Source organism: Gopherus flavomarginatus, chromosome 2 (genome assembly GCF_025201925.1).
Source record: "Gopherus flavomarginatus isolate rGopFla2 chromosome 2, rGopFla2.mat.asm, whole genome shotgun sequence".
NCBI classification, from domain to species: Eukaryota; Metazoa; Chordata; order Testudines; family Testudinidae; genus Gopherus; species Gopherus flavomarginatus.
In genome coordinates, this window is record NC_066618.1 from 251,554,361 (window position 1) to 251,574,371 (window position 20,011).

Sequence of the window (20,011 nt, forward strand, 5' to 3'; positions counted from 1 at the left end):
TGGACTCATTGACCTTTTCAAGTTCCCTTCCAGTTCTATGAGATAGGTATATCTCCATATTTTTTAAAAAAAATTCTACTTAGGCAATAGAAAGAAAAGTGATCATTATTACAGCATCCATGTTCTCCAAAATAATAGCACTTTCATAATATTAGCTTTATTTTCATCCAGTATTCCAAACTGCTTGATAAGGTTATACAGTTACTTGGTGTTAAGTGATAAAGGCTGAATGTCACTGCCTTGGTAATGCTGTTCAAGCTGCTCAGTGCTTCTGTCCTTGGAGCTCCAGTGTTATCAGTACTAGCAGATAATGCAGTCTGCTAATTCAGCAGACCTTGATGTTACTCCTAAAGAAAGACCACAGGTATGGTTCAGTGACAAAGTCACTCGGCTAGGTTTATTGTCCTGAAGGCACAGTAGTAGAATCCCATAGGAGCTACAGGTACACTAACACATGAGTGCCCAGTGGCAAGGAATGGCTCCGTCAGCAATGGGTGTTTCTGATGTCCCTTGGCCACACAAAGGAATAAGGGGAGGTACCCTGACATTTATAGATTGAAACACACAACTTATATATCACCTTGTGTGTTTCATAACATCTGTTTGTTACTTCTCCTTGTTCCTGATATCTCAGACACAATATCCCTATTCATGGTTTTGTCAAACCATCATATCTTGTACTAGATAGGGTTTATCTGTTCCAGACTTCTGGAATGTATTTATGTAATTATCTAGTGTATTATTATTTTGCCAAGGCCAGGCTTACTCTGGTTCATAGACTTTGGTTCAGGCCTCAGGTCTTGCAAGAGGCCCAGTGCTCCAGGATTTCTCTCTCTACTACGCTCCGATATAGTGAAGTGTAATGAATTGAGGTTATATCTGTACAACGTATGAATTCCGACTGGTATTGTGAAGCTGTATTATGAACACTTGCTGTATCATGAGTGCCTATATGTATGTGGATCTGCCATTGCTGACCAGTCCTGCAGGAGATGCAAACCAGACAGCAACAGTGGGAAATCCCTAAGGTTAGCAATGACACTTAAACCTCAAAGTTAAGCAAAACAAACAACTACATCCTTAAAAAAACCAGAACAGTTTAGCTTATTCCTCTGAAGAGAGTGGGAAAAGTAGGAACAGTGTAAAGTTACCAGGAGAACAAAGGAGGCCAGATAACCAGGCAGCATTTAAATAAGGAAACTCATAGGATGAAGAAACATGAAGCAAGAGGGAGTAAGATCACAGAAGCTAGGAAAAGGGCTTTGTCATGGGGTACACTCACTGCTAGGGCACTGCCTCCTGGTTGCTCTGGGGATTAGCTCCTCCCAGGTCCGATGCCCTTTCTGTTGATCATTCTTCCACCCTCCCATCTCTCTTTCTCTCTCTCTCTCTCTGCAAGTCTTGCCATTCACTGCCCAGTTTCTGCCACTTGCCAAGTGTCTGGTAGGGGAATCCAGGTCTGCCCTCTACTCCAGGTTCTAGCTCTGGGACCCTCTGATCAGCAGCCAAGATCTGCAATGTCCCACCATGTTGCAATTTCCTTGTGCCTTTACCTACTCTGCCTTTCTCAGGCTTTCACTGCACCCTGCCCTTCTGGATAAACCCTTCATTCAGGACCTGGATTTCCTGCAGTTTCTATTCCCTCTTTGGGTTCCCTTTCTAACATCCAGAAAGTGGCTTCAGGGTCCCTCATTCCAGCCTTCTGCTGCCAGCATCCTGGGTTTATATTCGCCTCAGGAGGGCTCCATCATCATTCAGGGGGTTACTTAGACCACCTAATTCCCCTCAGCTTTGACCTATCAGGTTAATTGGCCCCTTCTCAACCTTATTAACCCCTTCTAGGTTAGTGTGGGGTCAGAAGAGAGAGGTTACCAGCATGTAGCCCCTTTTCCTGAGTGCAGATGACCCCAAGGATTGTGGACAACCCAAGGGAATCAATCCCACTGAATGCCCTGGGATGGTGAGGAAACTGAAGCGGAAATATGCATGTAGTGTTTATTGTTTTATATGATCTATAGTCTCCTGTGCTTTACATGACTAAGTATAGAAGATCATAAAGATATCAGACTGTCCAAAGTGTTCGTGTTGACTGCTTTACTACTACTGTGTGCCACTGAGAGGGTTAAACTGTAAACCAGAAGCTTCAGATCTTTTGGATGGAGTTCTGGGAAAGGGGGCTGGAGTTAAACTGGGGTAATCTCAGGGGTCAGCACTGGTCCTGGGACTAAGGGCAGGTAGGCTGAGGAGCCCCATTTCCAAGAAGGGATAACAGATTGAGAACCAATGCCCAAGAAATGTGCCAGAAAGACCTGTGCTGCAACTGCTGAGGATGCAGAAATGTAACACACCCCAGGATCCAGAGCACAGAGGTGTGGCTTCCCCTCCCAGCAGTCATAGTGGGTGGTCAGGACAGGTTGCTTGCTAGGATCTGTGACATGAGGATTTGAAGATTATTTCATTTAATTCTTTGTTTCCTCTTCCCTCATTCTAATTCTTGGTATATTATGTGCAGCTGATGGTTGTGTGATTGAGAAGGCATGGGCTGTGCAGCCTATTCCCTTATACTGCTGAAGTTTGCTTCCAAACTTCAGGTTCTCTTTTTGGTACCAGAGACAGTTATTTTCTCAGCTACAGTTTTATACTGGGTGTTATCCTAGCCTCATTAAAGTCAATGGCAAAACTTCCAGAGACTTCGATGGAGCTAAGATTTTACCCTCTGACACTTAGTATTCTCTGGGTGAACGTCCAGCCTTTGTCAAGTAGTCTGCCTTTTAAAAAAAAAGAAGTGTCTGATTGCACTCTATATCCTGAATGTTGAAACAGGAAGCAGAATTAACATGTTCTTACTATTTTCACCTAATTTAGGGTCCCCCCTCTTTGTATTTACATTATTTCAGTTCAGCTGATGCTTTACCTTCCTTTTGAGGGAACAAATGCCCATTTTACAGTGGAGGAAACCTAGGGGAGCTCTCTGGTTCCCTATAAAATAAACAGTAGAGAATTGAGAGATGAAGGCAGGTGATTCATAATGGGAGCACACGAAAGGGCTAGATGTTTCAAAATGTAATGTTCTTGGAAAGGGGTTTAATTTCTCACAACATTAACTCATGATGGCATGTCTCAAAGGTGGTGGGTTTATAGGGGATGGCTTTCTGAAAGCAGGAGTTATCCAGACAGCTCCTAACTCAAAGGAGGAGGATTTCTGGAGATCAGTTAAGGGCAAATATCTCATGTGCATGCCTGGGGTGTCAGATGTTGCATGTGGGAGGGGCTGTCTTATGGACTGGAGGAATGTATGGTGTGGGGGACTCTTATGGGGTGCTCATTGAGGGACACTCGCCTCAGAGGGACAATGTACAGGGAGTGTGTCTCCTAGAAGGAGAGTTTAGGGGATCATCACTGACTTGTCTCTAGAAAGAGAGTGGGAAGAGCCAGTCACCAGTAGCCTCCCCTTAAATATCTTAGGTAGAGCAGAATCTGGTGGTCTGCATCACTTTACATGTATCTTGTTTGATTTTTGTTGTGATACTGTCTGACTTACTTGGAGTTCATTTGTCTTCCATTTACTAAAGTGTTTGGAAAAGGTAAAGGTTTCTAAATTCCTGTTTCAGTAGATATGCTGCAAAGTAAGACTTTTTCCATATTTCCATGTGGAGAATGTCATCATTGGTGTGTTTTGATAGAAGCTCTGGTTCCATATCTTATTAGTCTGTCGGGCCCTACCTGAATGTTTCTATTGTTTGGTTTGAACTGTTCTCAGATATTAGTATATTAATGTCAGATGGAAATATTCAAGGTCAATACATGACATAAAGTTTTTCTTTAATAGAAAAGAGATGACAATCTTCTGGAATTTCAGAAGAGACATGTTAGGAGTTTATTAAAGCAACTGGCTTAAGTCAGATTTTCATTCTTGGATTATTTGGAGTCAGGCTATGCCAGAGTGCGTAAGTAGATAGCTCATATTGGATTTTCATTCTTGAATTGAGATTTGGATTTCAGCATGCATATCGTTCACACAAATTCCTATGTAAAACTATAGTAACATACTAGAGATTATGCATTTCAGTGCACCAAATCTGGAAGCTGTATTTTAAATGGAGAGAGAGCTTTTACTGTAGAAGTCTCATAAGTATTAATTGATTCATTGATTCAATATATGCATTGATACGGATTTATTTATTATATGTTCATCTTGTCAGGTTTCCACAGGGAAAACTGTTTTGTTTTGCCTCTTAGGGTATGCCTACATTGCAGAGTGTACCCATGTCCAGCTCCCATGCATGTAAATCTGTGCTTGTTAGCCTACCTGATAATGTTCACATAGTAGAGCCACACATGTCCCAGACCTGTGTAGCTGCATCCACAATGGCACTATGTTGACACTTTTAGTGCTAGGATTTCTGGAGGCGTATCCCAAGGTTCATAGCACCTCACTGACTGAGCTGCTCTAGGGCTTGGTTCGTGGTGCATTGTGGAAGAATGTTTGTAATTCCCAAGTTCTTGTGTAGCAGCATTCTTAGCCCACAAACACACCTACCAGAGTCTATTCCAGCTAGATCCAAGCCATGTATTTATCACCAGTGGATGAGCTTTTTAGCTTGCAGCTGCATTGTTAATACAGGATATAAACAGGATCTATGAGGCAAAACTATGTGAGGAGCCTGCCCCAACCCTCCAGTCCCAGTACATGCACATGAGAGATGCCAAACCAGTCCAGAAGCAGGTTGCTGTTGCCTTGTGGAAGATGTCTACCCCAGACTGCTACAGGTCTGTGGTTGACTAGTTTGGTGTTGGAAAGTCAACCGTCAGAGTTGTGGTAGTAGAAATAACAGCTGGCTTTGGGAGGATTGGCTTCCTAAATTGCACTGGGGCCATTGATGGCATTCCTTTAAACAGTTTGCCCACCACAAAGAGCACGTGAGTATATCAACCACAGAGGGTACTACTATATCATTATGCAGGTCTAGGTCAATTGCTGAAGCCAAGTAATAAATATTAACATGGGATATAGAGGAAAGGTGCACATTACCAGGGTTCTGAGGAGATCTGGCACTTAACTTTTTGGACAAACACTTTTCCTCCAAATGACATGGTTATCAATGGGATATCAGGGCCCACTGCTATTTTAAAGAACCCTCTTTACCCTCTCCTGCCCTGAGTCATGAAACCATACCATAACCTCAGAAGGCCTAGCAAAAGAAGGTATGATTACATGCTTAGCAGTTACAGGATGGCAGTGGAATGCATTTGGCACACGTAAGGCAAGATGATGAAGCCTACACAACCACTGTATGCCAGTGTGGCCAATGTGGTCCATATTATTGTGTGCCCTGTACAATGTCTGTGAGGCTAAAGACAAGTAATTTTGCATGGAGTAGTCTCAAGACACGGATGCTTTGCAGGCTGGTATAGGCAACCAGAAAGTCCACCTGGTATCACTGGGGCTCAGTGCAGGTAGACAAGGGAATTAGAGATGCCTCGTGTGATCATAGCCTAGTTTTGAAGAGTGATGTAGGTGAGGGGTGTGATGCTGTATATTCCTGTGGTATACATAGCAGTTTCTGTTCCTCACTTCCTGGCCACCCTGCCAGCCGCTGTTCCTTACTGCCTCCTGCCAGCCAACTGCTTGCCACTTTTGCTGGCTGTTCCTGCCAGCCACCCATCAGTCACCTCCTGCTGCCACCTGCCTCTCTGCTGTGACCCCTGTAGGTCAGTCTTCGTGGTTTTTTTTTTTTGTTTGTTTGTTTTTAGCTCTCAGCAGGCTGGGCAGAAACACTGCCCTACCACAAGTGATTTCAGCTTTCATTGAGTACTTAACATAACAAAGAGTTAAATAGGCTTTATTAGGAGCCTTATCTTTGAACAGTGAGGAGGAACAGGTTAAACTAGACTGGGAACCCTTATGGAGAGTCCACACCTCCTGGCTGGGATATCTGTCCCACCCCTCTTACTTTCACAGAGGTCTAGCATTTGAGCTCTTGGCTTAATGAGGTCCTTTCAGCTGAGGGTGATCCCCTCATTTGGGACAGGTTAAGCACAGTTCTGTTCTCCTTTAGTTATACAATAAAGACGAAAACGTTGATAACAGTATTTGACTACCTCTGCATTCAATACTAAAGTGACTTTTAACCCAACGCCAGCCAAAGTTGATCACTTTGAGCAACACTCCTCTATCTGCTGGATATCTAAGCAGAGTAGATATATTCATGTAAATACAATTTGCTCTTGAAGTTTCTCCCCCTCCCAGCTAGCTGTCAGGGGAGAATTCATTCAGCCTCTGCTTAAACAAGCAAATAAAATAGCATATTATTTTACAACATAGAAAAAAAAGAAAATAATTCCCCCTTTTATGATCTGCATCTTGGCGTGCCACCAGGTGATAGTTTTATCCTCTTGGTGTGCTTTATTACATCTTTCTTCACGATCCTGTTCAGAAGATCCTGCTAACATTGCCAGCCCACAGACACACTGTGGTAAGAATTATATATTGAATGAAATAAAAAAAGTAGTAAATAAGCAACATTTTGGTCCTGACCAAGAGTGATGGTGGCACCTCATCAGGGTCCTGTTACAAGTACTGGTTTTAACATTATTTAAGGCTGGGGAAGCCTTGGAGGATGTTAGTCTTTTGGAGTTTTCAGAATGGAAAGACTAGTTTCTTCTCCAGGCCAGTGGAGGAATTCCCTTTATCTGTGCAAAAGGAGTTTTTTTTTTCCAGCATTTGCAGACTGAACAGCATATCCATGAGTGGAGATGACTAGTGAGCTACAGAGGCAGCATTGTAAGTTTGCCCTGCCTAGGAATCTGACCAACGTTCTAGAGTTTCTCTTTCATGAAAAATATTAAAGCATCACTACCCAGGAGGGGAAAATTTGAGGGAACGTTAACAGGACACTGAACTAGAATGTAGAGGCTTGCTAGAAGTAGAACGGAGCCCCTCCCCACCTCCTCTTCCTCCTCTTCAGATTGGATAACATGCATAGACAGGAGGCCAGGACACTGCTGTTCCCAAGAAATTTTTCCATTCTATTACAGCCACTGGCACTTATAATCCAGACTGTCTTGGAAACTGCTGCAATGCTAACAGTGACTTAACTCTATACCAGCACACTGGGAGTAGAATATGGTGAAAGATGGACTCATGATTGCTAAACTTATAATTCTGGTTATTTTTTCTATCAGTAAGAGTACAATTAGTAAAAATCACTAGTTTCTTTAAACCCCCTCTACACACACACCCCACACCTATACTCACACCCATGGATCCATCTTGGATCCCATGTGGTGGTGGTGAGGCAATGGCAGGGCTTCTGTCCTCAACAGAAGCTAAATCCAACTCCCTACATATAATATACTTCATAACAAAAATTGCATTGATTATAGACTCGAAATCCCTACCACTTATGCTGCAATTTCCAACATCACAATAAAGATGGCAGATGCCATTTACCAGGCTCTAAATTCTGCTGTGGTACTGCTTCCTTTTCTGGATGCTCCAAGTGCCCACCCCTAAACAGATATTTGGATCCCTTAACTGATCCAGCCACATGGCTTGGTGTGAGGTCAATTCCCGCACCATGCTCTATTCCAGCTTCTAATCTTGCAACTCTGGCTCCTCTGCATCCAGGCTGTCTGCTGGCACTGTCCCCATCCCCTCAGCCTCCTGTCTGAAAAATATACTGGCATCACTCAAGAGATGGTCATGGAGAACTGTGGGCTTTGTTTTCGGGATAGTGGCGAGTGCCCAGCTAAATTCTTCATAGTATAGCCATATAGTAGGGAGTTGCCAGACTAGCCAGTCCCAACCTTTGCCTTGCAGTAGGCAGATTGGATGTCGGACTGCACTGCACAGTATCCGATTTATCCCCAGCACCACGAGTCTTTTGAAGATCTTTTCATATAAGTGAAGGTTTATGGTATTTCTTCCAAAATCAGCCCCTGCAGTTCTCACTAAAGGGTAATCAGAACCCTGGTGTGTTCCTCTGGCTAGCTGGTAGAATGCAGAGTGGACATTTTTTGTTTGTCTGAGCTGAGTTTAGCTGAGTTGAAAATGGAACAGGCCATGTGCAATGAAGAGTTAAATGCTGACCAGCTGTACATACATCAACAGGTCGTTTGCAGTGCATAGGAGGCCAGTGGGAAGTTAGTACATAGAAGGCAGGAAGATATAGGTTGTGGAAATTGTGGGATAGCAGCGACAGGCTATCCAAACACTCTCAGCATTCAGCTTTAGCTGAATCCTTGCTGCAAGATGGAAGGGCTCGAATGCATGCTGAAGCACCATGCGCACTTTATCTTGAACTCTAGCTGAGCGCACCAGTCCGTTTTCCTTTTGAGCCTAGGCATACATTTTAGGACTGTATGTGTGGGTGGTTGGGGAGGTTGGGCTAAAAAAACATGTCAGGACATACAGCAAGCTTGCAGTGCAGACATAACCAAAGTTACTGATATTAAATAAACTTTGCAGTGTATTTTTTCATGTTGGTTTGCCTTTCATTGAGTAAATATTAAGTCTTGTAGGTGGTAGGCTGGTAACTGAGCCATTGAGTAACTGTGATGGGATTTTGCAGGTCAGTTGGTGTGTACAATACCGGCAAATTCAGTGGTGAGCTGGAGCCGGTTCCCACCAGTTCCCAAGAATCGGTTGCTAAAATTAGACCTCCGTGGAGAACTGGTTGTTAAAGGGCCAGGGGATGGGCAAAGAACTCCGGTCCGCAGGCCTGACCATCCTGTTGTTCCCAGGATTCCCAGCTGGGAAGGCTGAGGTTCCCCAGCCCCTCCCTCATTTCCCCCCAGCTGCAGCATGACCAGCCACCGGCACCAGTTGGGTAGCTCAACTGAGCTCCTGAGTCATCCTGCTGCTTTGAGCTGCAGGCAAGGTAAGGGGGTGGGGCTGCAAGCTCCAGGGCCGCTAGGGGGGAGGCAATTTTCCCCAGGCCCTGCAGGGGCCCCCAGCCCCACGAATATGTCTCAACCCGGCCCTGGCCCCTCCTCCGCTTCCCCCCCTTAAATCACGAATATGTCTCCCCTCTCCTGCTTTCCCCCCCCCCCCGCCTTTTATAGGGAACCGGTTGTTAAGATTTTGGCAGCTCATCACTGCAAGCAATACATTGCTATACTGTACACCTACTGAAATACAGAGGGAAGTGAAAAGTATTTCTACTCTGTGTGTGCTAGATTCTTATGTTTGTCAAAAAATGTGGCTCAAAAGGCAGATCTCAGTGTTGTACAGGCTGTAAAACTTGCTCCCTTATACTGCTCTTTCTACTTTGGCAGATCTTCCTATAAAGATCTGGCTGCTAATGGGGTTTCCATCCATGCCTACCATGTTTTCCATATCATCGCATGCATCACAGTGAAAGGCATTTGCCAATGTTGCTCTTTAGCTGTGACATGCCACCTAGGCTATGGCATTCCTCAGTCAAAGCACAGAGTGCCATGCCTTTCTCTCACTGCCAGGCATGCTAAGTGCTACATACCACAAACTGTTGCAGTCCCTCTCATATTTTATATAATCAATTTCCATGTGGTTGTCTTTTCGCCAGGCTATTAAATGAAATTAAGACTACTTTATATTTATATTTGCAATTATATAGAAAAGAATTATGTTTTGATTATTTACAAGGATACTGGGTGGTCATCTGCACTGTGGTGTAGCCATTTTGCACCACGTTTCCAGTTCCATCACCAGCCTTATGCTGGAACCTTGCTCACCAGGCTTCAAGTCATACCCATTGTGTAGCAAGGTTATTCCCCTCATGGTTGGACACAATATTAATCAGTTTTGTTTAAGGAAGACTCCCATTCCCTCAAAGTACTCAATTTGCAGAGCCTTTAAGAAGTGCACTCAAAAGTCTAGAGAGTACATGGAAAGACTTTTTCTGAAGGAGAAGTCTGAGACATCAGTCAGATTCTGACATGCCACAGCTACAAGGATTTTCTATGTCTGTGCTTAGACCCTGCCCTGGAGATAAGCGAGTTAACTCTGAACTCTATACCCCTAAGACGTATTCTTGCAAGAGCTCTGAAGCTCAGCAGTTAGAGCAGTCAGATACCTCTCCTGCTCATGGAAATAAGGACCATTCTTCCAGAAGTATGTCTTGACAATGGTCCCCCTTCTCAATACTGTTTAAAAAGAAGGTGAAATCACAGGTACCAAGGGGTCTGCTTAAGGCAGCATTGGGCAGATCAGTGTCGAGAATAGATGCGACACAGGAGAGACCAATCTCCACACCAGCTTTACATTCAAAGAGGCATAGATGCCAACTCCGTGAGTGCTTCAATCCTGGATCAGATCAGCTTATCCAAAGAGCCACAGTATGAACCAAAGAGTAATGTCCCTCAGGTGATCCTTTTGTCCTTTTGCTGCTGGCTAGTTCCGAATAGTGTTTGCAAAAGTGTGTCTTTCAATCTAATGTCTTCCACCAAGACATTGGTCACCAGTGCATCCAGAAAGGGTTGGGGTGCACAGCTGCAGATCCATCAGTTCATGTAAATGTTCTAGAACTGAGGGTGATTCACCTGGCTTGCAAATCATTCCCTCCCCATTTAAAGAGCCAAGCAGTATAGATTTTGACTAGGAGTTCTAAAGCAATGTATTACATAAACAGGCAAGAGGGAGAAAGATCAAATCTCCTTTGTCAAGAGACCATTTTACTGTGGGAATAGCATATTCTTCACCATATAAACTCAATTGATTTATATCTTCCAAGGGAATCAAACACCCTTGTTAGAGCAATTAAGCAGAAGGAATTCAACTTCTCACAAATGATCTGTAAAGGATGCAGTACTAATGGGTATTCAGAACATGGGTTTTTCCAACAGAAAGCTCTCCCACTTCTCCAGACATAATCTCTCAGGATTCCAGGCACATGCTCCATCCAGACCCAAAGCCTCTTCATCTGACAGCATGGAGACTCTCTGGTTAATGTCAATAGATAGTGTTCTGTTGAGGTCCAGAGAATCCTCGTGGAACATAGAAAACCTTTGGCCAGTAGAAAATACACAGCTAAGTGGAAGTGTGTAGTTGTGATTCTGACCTCCAGAGTGCCTCCTCGTGTCCTGGTGTGATGCTGAAGAGGTTCCCTCAGCCCCTTTTAGTTGTTCTGGTGCCACAATGATCTGTTGTACATGGCTTAGTCCTCTGGCCAGGTCACTGTACAGTCCATTCCCCTTCTAGGAGTTAACAGAAAAGTACAGAAACCAGGAATCTCAAAATCTAATTCCCTTTAAACCCATCTCCTGGTGTTTCTCTGGCACTTGCTGTTTTTGGCTGCAAGACTTTTGCCATCTCCCTTCAACTGAACACTGTTTCCAATTACCTTCCAGTCTGGAGGGTTCAGCAGACCAGGCCTGCCTGGCTTTGAGGGAAGATGCAGCTTTTAGGCTATTCCCCTTCCCTCAACTCCTTCCTAACTGGTTGCCCCGCCTTCTCTGCAAGGCTCCTGACCCCCAGCTCCTTAAAGGTACAGTAACAAGTTTCCCTCTCCCAGCACTATTCTTTCTTGGAGTCACTTCCTCCATATCCTTATCCCCTTTATGGTCTCTATATATCTTCTTTTTGGACCTTTTGAACCTTTAAAGGACCAAATCAGGTGCTGGTGTGGGCTGACCACTAGGTGCTACTGCCCTTGATGACAGACTATCCCATCACAAAGCTTTTCTTATGGACAAAGGAGCAGCAAATTGATCCTCTCCAGTCACCTTTTCCATTAATTCCAGACTATCTACTTTCATTAAAACAACTGGTCCTGTCACTTAGATCTGTTAAAGGTCATCTACCTACAATTCTGGCCTTTTAGCCTCCTGTTCAGGGTTTCTCAGTGTTTTTTCCCATTGAACGTCAAAAAGTTTCTCAAGGGGCTACTGCAGATGTTTCCATTGGTAAGAGAAATACTACCTTTGTGAAACTTGAACTTAGGCATTGCAACACTGGAAAACCTGGGCCTAACTGATTTAGGAGACAAAATTTGATTTTCAAAAGGAGTGCCTAAATCCCATTCACTGTCATCACAAACCAAGTCCAAATTAGCCCCAATCAAATGGACTTGTGGAAAGGTCTATGCAGACAATAAAGAATCTTATGAAAAAGACTTTTGACAGTGGGGGGTGATTTGTATAAGGTGTTACTGGTTTACCAAAGTACACCCTTGGAGAATGGCTTTTCTCCTGCTCAGCTGTTAATGGGAAGAAGGATCATGTCTAATTTACCAATTACTGCTGAAATCTCATAAAACCTTATAGAAAATGAAAGAAAAGCAGAAATATTATTTTGACAAAAGGCTCCATAGTCTCCCATCTCTTAACCCAGGTGATACAGTGTGCCTGAGGAATTATACCTCTAATGCTTGGGGATAAAGGAGTACCATTAAAGAACAGCTGCATCCAAGGTTTCATGTAGTCCTGACAGAGCAGGCAGGATCTACAAGTAATCCCAGAAAGTCACAACACATTGACAGTAGATGTGGCTTCTGGCATTTCCCATCTGACCCTTTATCATCAATGCATAAAGGAGAAACTGTCAAGGAACAAGAGAATAACTCAGACTCTAATGAAAGACTGATACCAAGAAGATCAGAATGGGAGATTAAACGTCCTGAAAGACTCCTAGAGACTTGCTAACCTGCCTGGAGAAGGGGTATTTGAGGTAAGTGAGTGATAAAGACTTACTGGAGAGTGATGTGCTGGTAACTTCTCCTCTTTAGGTAGCTGACACATTGGGTTTATGGAAATACACTACATGGATTGAGAATTTAATGTGTGTATTTAGTTAGTTGTTTGCTGTTTATATATGTATGTATATAAGAGTTAATTTGTTTTTCTTTAAGAGGGAAGATGTAGGACGATATTTTAGAAGATTATAATTTAGAGACACTCCCTCATAAGGGACAGTATTATGAACATAGGAATGTGCCCTCGAGGCAGGGGTTGGGAACATTGTGTGCAGCAACTCACTACAGAAGATCTCCAGTTTGTTTTAAAGTTTTATTCCTTTCTCATTCACTGGTTTGTTATTTAATGAACCCCAAGATGGTTACAGATTCCACAACTTACCCTCCATCCCTGCAGCTCAGAAACTCTTCATGGGACTCTGGGCGATGAAGGAACTGAGCAGTGGGTAGAGTCACTCTGCCGTTTATGACTTTAGAAGGAAGTGAGAGGGCCTGAAAGGCCTATATGCAACCACTACTGGACTCTGCTGATAAAACTTCCAAATTCCTGTACAGGGGGTGTGAGTGCACCATGAGTGGGATCTACATACACAGAACTTCTTGAACAACAGTTACTATAAGGTAAGCAATTGCATTTTCCCTATGTCATGTCACCAGTATTTGGAATATTTTAATGAATTAAGTCCTTTAACTAAAAATTAGGGTGCAAATTTATTGACTTGTTAACTCATGTTTTCATTTTATCATCAATATACTGACTATTCTGCAGTAATTATGCAAAGATGGGTTATAAGAAACGAAATATGCCATTTATTCAGCATACACTTTATCTAGCTGTGCTCAGCTGATACTGTTTTTGTTTGTTTCTTTGTTTTGTTAACCTCACCGACATTCTTAAGACATAATCAGTAACAATGGTGCTGAAATTTGTTCTTTGCTCTGTTTGATTACTTTGAACATTTCCTCTCCTAGTTCCACTTTCCTGCTTCCTGTCCAATTTTGTCATCTTAGGAAATTTGATCTTTCTGATGAAACAGATGTTTATCTGTTATCAAAGTCCATCTATTACAGTTTGATCAGTCAGTGTTATTGCATGCAGATATGCTCTAGAGGACTGAGCATAGATTTCTGATTCAGGCACTGGCCTGGGACTCAGGAGATCTGGGATTGGCAGGTGTGCTAGAACAATGTGTATAGTGGAGGTGCTGAAAGCCATTGAACCAAAGTGTAAACCCTGTATATAATGGAAACCACTTCAAGCCAGGGAGTGCAGCAGCACCCCCCACATGAGGGTATGGCTACACTTGAAATTTCAAAGCGCTGCCGCGGCAGCGCTTTGATATGTGAGTGTAGTCGGAGAGCCAGTGCTGGGAGAGAACTCTCCCAGCGCTGCACGTAAACCACATTCCTTACGGGTGTAGCTTGCAGCACTGGGAGCCACGCTCCCAGTGCTGCATCACTGATTACACTGGCGCTTTACAGCGCTGTATCTTGCAGAGCTCAGGGGGGTGTTTTTTCACACCCGAGCGCGAAAGTTGCAGCGCTGTAAAGTGCCAGTGTAGCCATGGCTGCAAGTTCCAGCACCTATGGGGAATGGTTCCCATTCTCACACAGACTTCCTGTGTAACCATGGGCAAATCATGGAGAGTGGGATTTTCAAAACCACATAAATCCCATTAGATACTTCTGAAAATCCCACTCGTAAACTTTCTGGGATAGATTCCCAAAGACTTCAGGTGTGATGATGCTCATCATTGTCACGCCTAACTTTTTAGTGCTGGTAACATCCCTGGAATTCACAAAGCTTGAGTTAGGCACTTAGGCTCCTTATACAGTGGATGGGAAGAGATAGACATTGAGGGTTGGGATGGGCTCAGTTAGTGCAGTATAGTGTGGGGGGAGAGGCTCATATACGCAAACTGAGCTTGTTATGCTCTAATTTTTGCAATTTCAGGGAACTGCCCTGTTAGTGCACTGAATTAAACATTGGAGAGGTTCAACACAATAAATAAATTGCCTAACAATTTACAGCTGTGTTGCAGCATTTATCTTCTGCTTAAGCTTTCAAGTTTGGTAATTTCTTAAACAATCAGTAATAGCTGCTGGAGTAACTTAATTTCAAGACTAGCAGCAAATGTTTGCCCCAAGAAAAAGTGGAAGTGGACATGTTAGGTCTTGGGTCAACAAATCAGTATTAACTAGTTTCTGGTTGAAAAGGTTTTTTACTGACAACATTTGAAGAAGGGATTTTAGGAATACAGCCAAAAATGTTTTATGACTATTTCAGTCCAATTAAAGGTATTGAATCCTTTACTTTGCCCATGTAATTTCATGATGAAAAGGAAAGGCAACAGGCTATTAAAAAGAGCCATGCAGTGCAAGACAACTTGCTGATTGTGACTGATTCTACATAATATTTTTACCGATCCAACATTTGTTAGTGAACATTTGTCAGTGAACCTAGCTGTGAACCTAGTTTGTTTGGGCAATAGAATCAGGTAAAGTTCACAGAAAAGTTAAAATCTCAAAGGTTTTCCTGTGGTTTGTAGGAATTCTTAATGGAATAGATTGCTCAAACCTTAATTTAAAAAAATGTAATGAAAGAAAACAAATCAATAAAAGAGAATTTTTTCCTTGCAGTAAAAATATCTTTTCCCCCCATAAATGGCTTTAGTAAGTGTTCTTTTTCTCTATGAAGTAAATTATATGTACCTTTGAGCTTCTGCTAAGCAAGACTGCTAGAGCTGTCTGTTCATGACTGAAAAACTATGAGCTGCTCCAAATGGAATTTGATGATCTCATAAATGTTTCAGTACAGGAGGAAGAAACTATTTCTGAGAGATTAATGTCTGTGCTAAGATTTATGAATTAAAATTGCAGTGGGTCAATTTTATGTGCAAGTGCTAAAAACAAAAGTGAGATTAAATGATAGTATATAATAAAGGATAAGATGATAGGAGTGATTCCTCTTTGAAACCTCTGTTTTAGTGCTGAGTTTTCTAAATCATTGCCTAATTTTTTCTTAATCTTATTCTGCTAAAGGAACAGAGGGGGACTGCGATTCTTTAGAAGACACTCTGACAGTGAGTGGAGCTTTCTAGCTCAATGGTGACAGGAGCTGAGGCTTCCTAATGTCCCTAAATCATGTGACATTTTCATAATAGGAATCACCAAAGCAATATAAATTCTCAGCAAACAACCAAACACTAGTAATGTGAAATGTACAAAGTCATAGTAACAATTCATTTATATCAGAAAGGCACCTATCCCTTACTTTTCAATTAAAGATTATATGAAGACCCCAAGATTTTTGCTTGTGCATAATCTGAGTGAGATATTGGGATAAATTTATTCAGACATACTATCACATGTTAAAAATCTTTACAGGCTGCAATCTGAACCTAAAACCTGGCTGAACAATGTTTTTATAGCCTCTTACTCATGTTCTCAGTCAAACATTTGGAGTGGGAAGCCTCTGAGTCCAGAGATGAAAGGATCTGAGCAACTGTTCTGCTGGGGCTCATTTCTGATCCCCATGAACAAGAGTGAGTAACTTGGATTATTAAACAGATCTTTGTGTTCTATAAGTTCAACATAACTTACATATGCTCCTTTGTTTGTTTTGGAAGATGTGTGCACGGATCTGACTATGAATAGGGCTTCCATGTCTGTGCTACTGCCAAATACAATCATTATTAAACCCATACCTCTGAACATACATAGGCTTCTAAGTAGGCATTTTTATGTCTACCCCGTAGCTTGCTCTGGCTGACAAATCCAGGATGAGCTTCCTGGCTCTTTTTTCTTCACTGGCTCTACCACAGTCCTCAGACTAACAGTAATTAGCATTACATGAGAAAGATATCTGTCCAGAGTCTAAACAGCATATGTGTGAGAAGGAAATACACCCTTCCAGCATTGATTTCCTAAATGACAATATGCCTTGCCCTCTTGCATTGTAACTGTTATTGTACTTGTCCAAACTAGACTGCTGGCTATTGCATTAGGGACCTTGTCTTTCATGTGTCTGTAAAGTGGGGTGTTATTTATGATAATGATGTTAGGATATTTGCATTATGAAGGAGAGAGAGAAAATATAGAAGTGATAGTCTGCTAATCAATCAATGACTTAGTGCTAATTCCTGGTTCCCAGAACAAAGTCTGAGTTAAGGGATTTATCCAGAGGAGCTATGTAAGGGTTGATAGGAATGGAATCCTCCTCCACTGTCTGGTTGTGGGCTGTGAAACATGAGCACACCATTAGAAGTATATGGATTATAGCAGTCTCCAGACCCACTGACCATCACCAATAACAACAGAGAAGTTCTGGCATGTGGATCCTCATAGTTTCAGTTCCACTCTTCTGGATGTGGATTCCCTCTGAATAGTTTCTTCACAGCTTGTCCCTTCACGCCTTATTCAGCAAAACCATGGCAGTTCTCATACTTTTTGGTGACTGTGCACCTGTGAAAGATAGGGAGGGAGTAGGATTTGGTCCATAGAACTGAAAGCACATGGATTAAAAATATATTTGCATATAAACATCTATTCTCACAATTCATTCTAAAAAAGAGGTGTTATACCTAGGATGATCAGGCATGCTCACCATGACAAAAATGTGAGTAAAATAGATTGTGAGTTGGGACCCTTATTAAGATTTATAAAGGGAGATTTTTTCATTAGTTTCAGCCTTTGCATGTGTGTGTTCTGGTACCTGGCCTTAGTATTTGGTGCTAATGAGTAGTAAAAAATATTGGTCTTTACTACTTCATCTGAAGTTTTTTCCAAACTGTTCAGGTCCCCTGTAGTTTTCTGTTCTGAGATGAGTGAATATTCACCTTAAACTGTACAATTCAAGGTCAGCGTGAGACTTAAAGCTGTAGCCTAGCAGAGAAGAGGCACCCGTCTGCTGGAATTTCAGAGCAGACACGTCCTGAGTTTATAAAAGCAAACAGCTTAGGTCAGATTTTCATTCTTGTATTACACTAAATCAGTCTGTGCCAAAGTGCATAAAAGCAGATAGCTCAGATTTTCATTCTTGAATTGAGATTTGGATTTCAGAGGGCGTGCCATGTGACGGAATCCAAATGACAAAACTGTCACAGTCATCTAGTTAGCCAGATTAGGGGGTTGTCTGTGTTAAATTTCCATGTTGTTGTTTTTAAGGACAGAAATTGGCCTGTAATGTTTTTTGAACTGCTCCTATGATTGCTTGAACTTTATACCTTAATTCTGCTACGTGAAACACTTTAATTTAAACTTCAAATACCTAACCCAATGTTTTGTATTTGTCTCCCACTCCTCAATTTTTGCTACTACCTATAGTAGAAAGACAGAGCAGAGAAGAGTGGTTATAGCAAAGGGCTAGGAACCATCAAACAAGATTGGAACAAGTCTCGTAACCTGTCTATCCTATCAGGAAATCGAGATAATAATACATACCTACTTTTGTAATGCTCTTTGGAGAGGCACTTTGGTCCAGTGGTACCGGAGTGGTAAACAGGAGGCCTGGATTGTATTCCCAGCTGTGTCAATGAATATCTAACCTTGGGCAAGACTCGTGCCTTTGTTTCTCCTCCCATTCTTTGTCAATCTTGTCTATTTAGAATGTGAAGCCTTTGAGGAAGGGATTGTCTCTTAATATATGTTTGTGTCTAGCATAATGGGGTCTGGTTTTATTTGGAACCTTTAGGTCAGGGGTTGCTAAATTGCTGCTCACAAGCTGCATGTGGCTCTTTTACAGTTAAAGTGCCGTTCACAGAGGCACCCCCTATTATCTACCAGATTGTGGAGAGGTAGTTCTGGGCTTCTGCTCTGCAGCAGGGTGGTTGACTGGTGCCTGCTGAGAGTGAGGAGGCACAATTTAAAAGTCCAACCCCTGCAACAGCTTGAGTCATGTCCCCCGAAGCACTCCTCCCTGTTACCCTCAGTGACCCCTCTCTGCAGCTCCCAGGCATTAGCTCTGCATGGAGAAGCAGCAGCAAACAGCTGGGAGCTGCAAGGAGGGGCCGCTGCTTTAGCTCCATGGGGAGAGCAGCAAAGAATCCTGTGGCACCTTATAGACTAACAGACGTTTTGGAGCATGAGCTTTCGTGGGTGAATACCCACTTCCTCAGATGCATGTAATGGAAATATCCAGGGGCAGGTATATATATGTGTGTGCTAGCAAGCGACCTAGAGATAACGAGGTCAGTTCAATCAGGGAGGATGAGGCCCTGTTCTAGCAGTTGAGGTGTGAAAACCAAGAGAGGAGAAATTGGTTCTGTAATTGGCAAGCCATTCACAGTCTTTGTTCAATCCTGAGCTGATGGTGTCAAATTTGCAGATGAACTGAAGCTCAGCAGTTTCTCTTTGAAGTCTGGTCCTGAAGTTTTTTTGCTGCAGGATGGCCACCTAAAGGTCTGCTATAGTGTGGCCAGGGAGGTTGAAGTGCTCTCCTACAGGTTTTTGTATATTGCCATTCCTAATGTCTGATTTGTGTCCATTTATCCTTTTCCCTAGAGTCTGTCCAGTTTGGCCAATGTACATAGCAGAGGGGCATTGCTGGCATATGATGGCGTATATTACATTGGTGGATGTGCAGGTGAATGAACCAGTGATGGTGTGGCTGATCTGGTTAGGTCCTGTGATGGTGTTGCTGGTGTAGATATGTGGGCAGAGTTGGCATCGAGGTTTGTTGCATGGATTGGTTCCTGAGCAAGAGTTATTATGGTGTGGTGTGCAGTTACTGGTGAGAATATGTTTCAGGTTGGCAGGTTGTCTGTGGGCAAGGATTGGCCTGCCACCCAAGGCTTGTGAAACTGTGGGATCATTGTCCAGGATGGGTTGTAGATCCTTGATGATGCGTTGGAGGGGTTTTAGCTGGGGGCTGTATGTGATGGCCAGTGGAGTCATGCAGGTAAACTAGCACCTGATGGTGTGGCTGATGTGGCCATGTAAATATAACATGTTGATATTTTGTTTTATAAAAATAAATAATTCTTTAATCAAACGTATTCTCATACAATAGGGCCCTTAGATGCGATCCATATTGTGTAGCTCATTGAGCTAAGATTAATTGATTTAAATCAAGGCAATTTAAATCAGCAATTTAAATCAACTTTTCCATTTGTTCTTCAGTTGTTTTCTAAAGAAAGGTGTCTTCTCATTGGCTGATACAGCCTTTAAAACATGGGTCCAAATTTGAAAGAGAGCAAAATTGTAGGTCAACATCCTTCTCCACCACCACCTTCTCCTCCTTCCCCTACCAAGAGGCATCAACCACTCGCAGCAGCACTCTGCAGCCCAAAACCACAACCATAATCCTGGCCTGGTGTAGAAGGGAGACCCTGGGGGCC

At 42.7% G+C, this 20,011-nt stretch overlaps 1 pseudogene; it reads left to right on the forward strand.

Annotated features, from left to right (window-relative positions):
• Window positions 1-310: 310 nt before the first annotated feature.
• The window catches only part of LOC127044722 (carbonic anhydrase 3-like), a 60,174-nt pseudogene continuing 40,473 nt past the window's right edge, over window positions 311-20,011 (forward strand).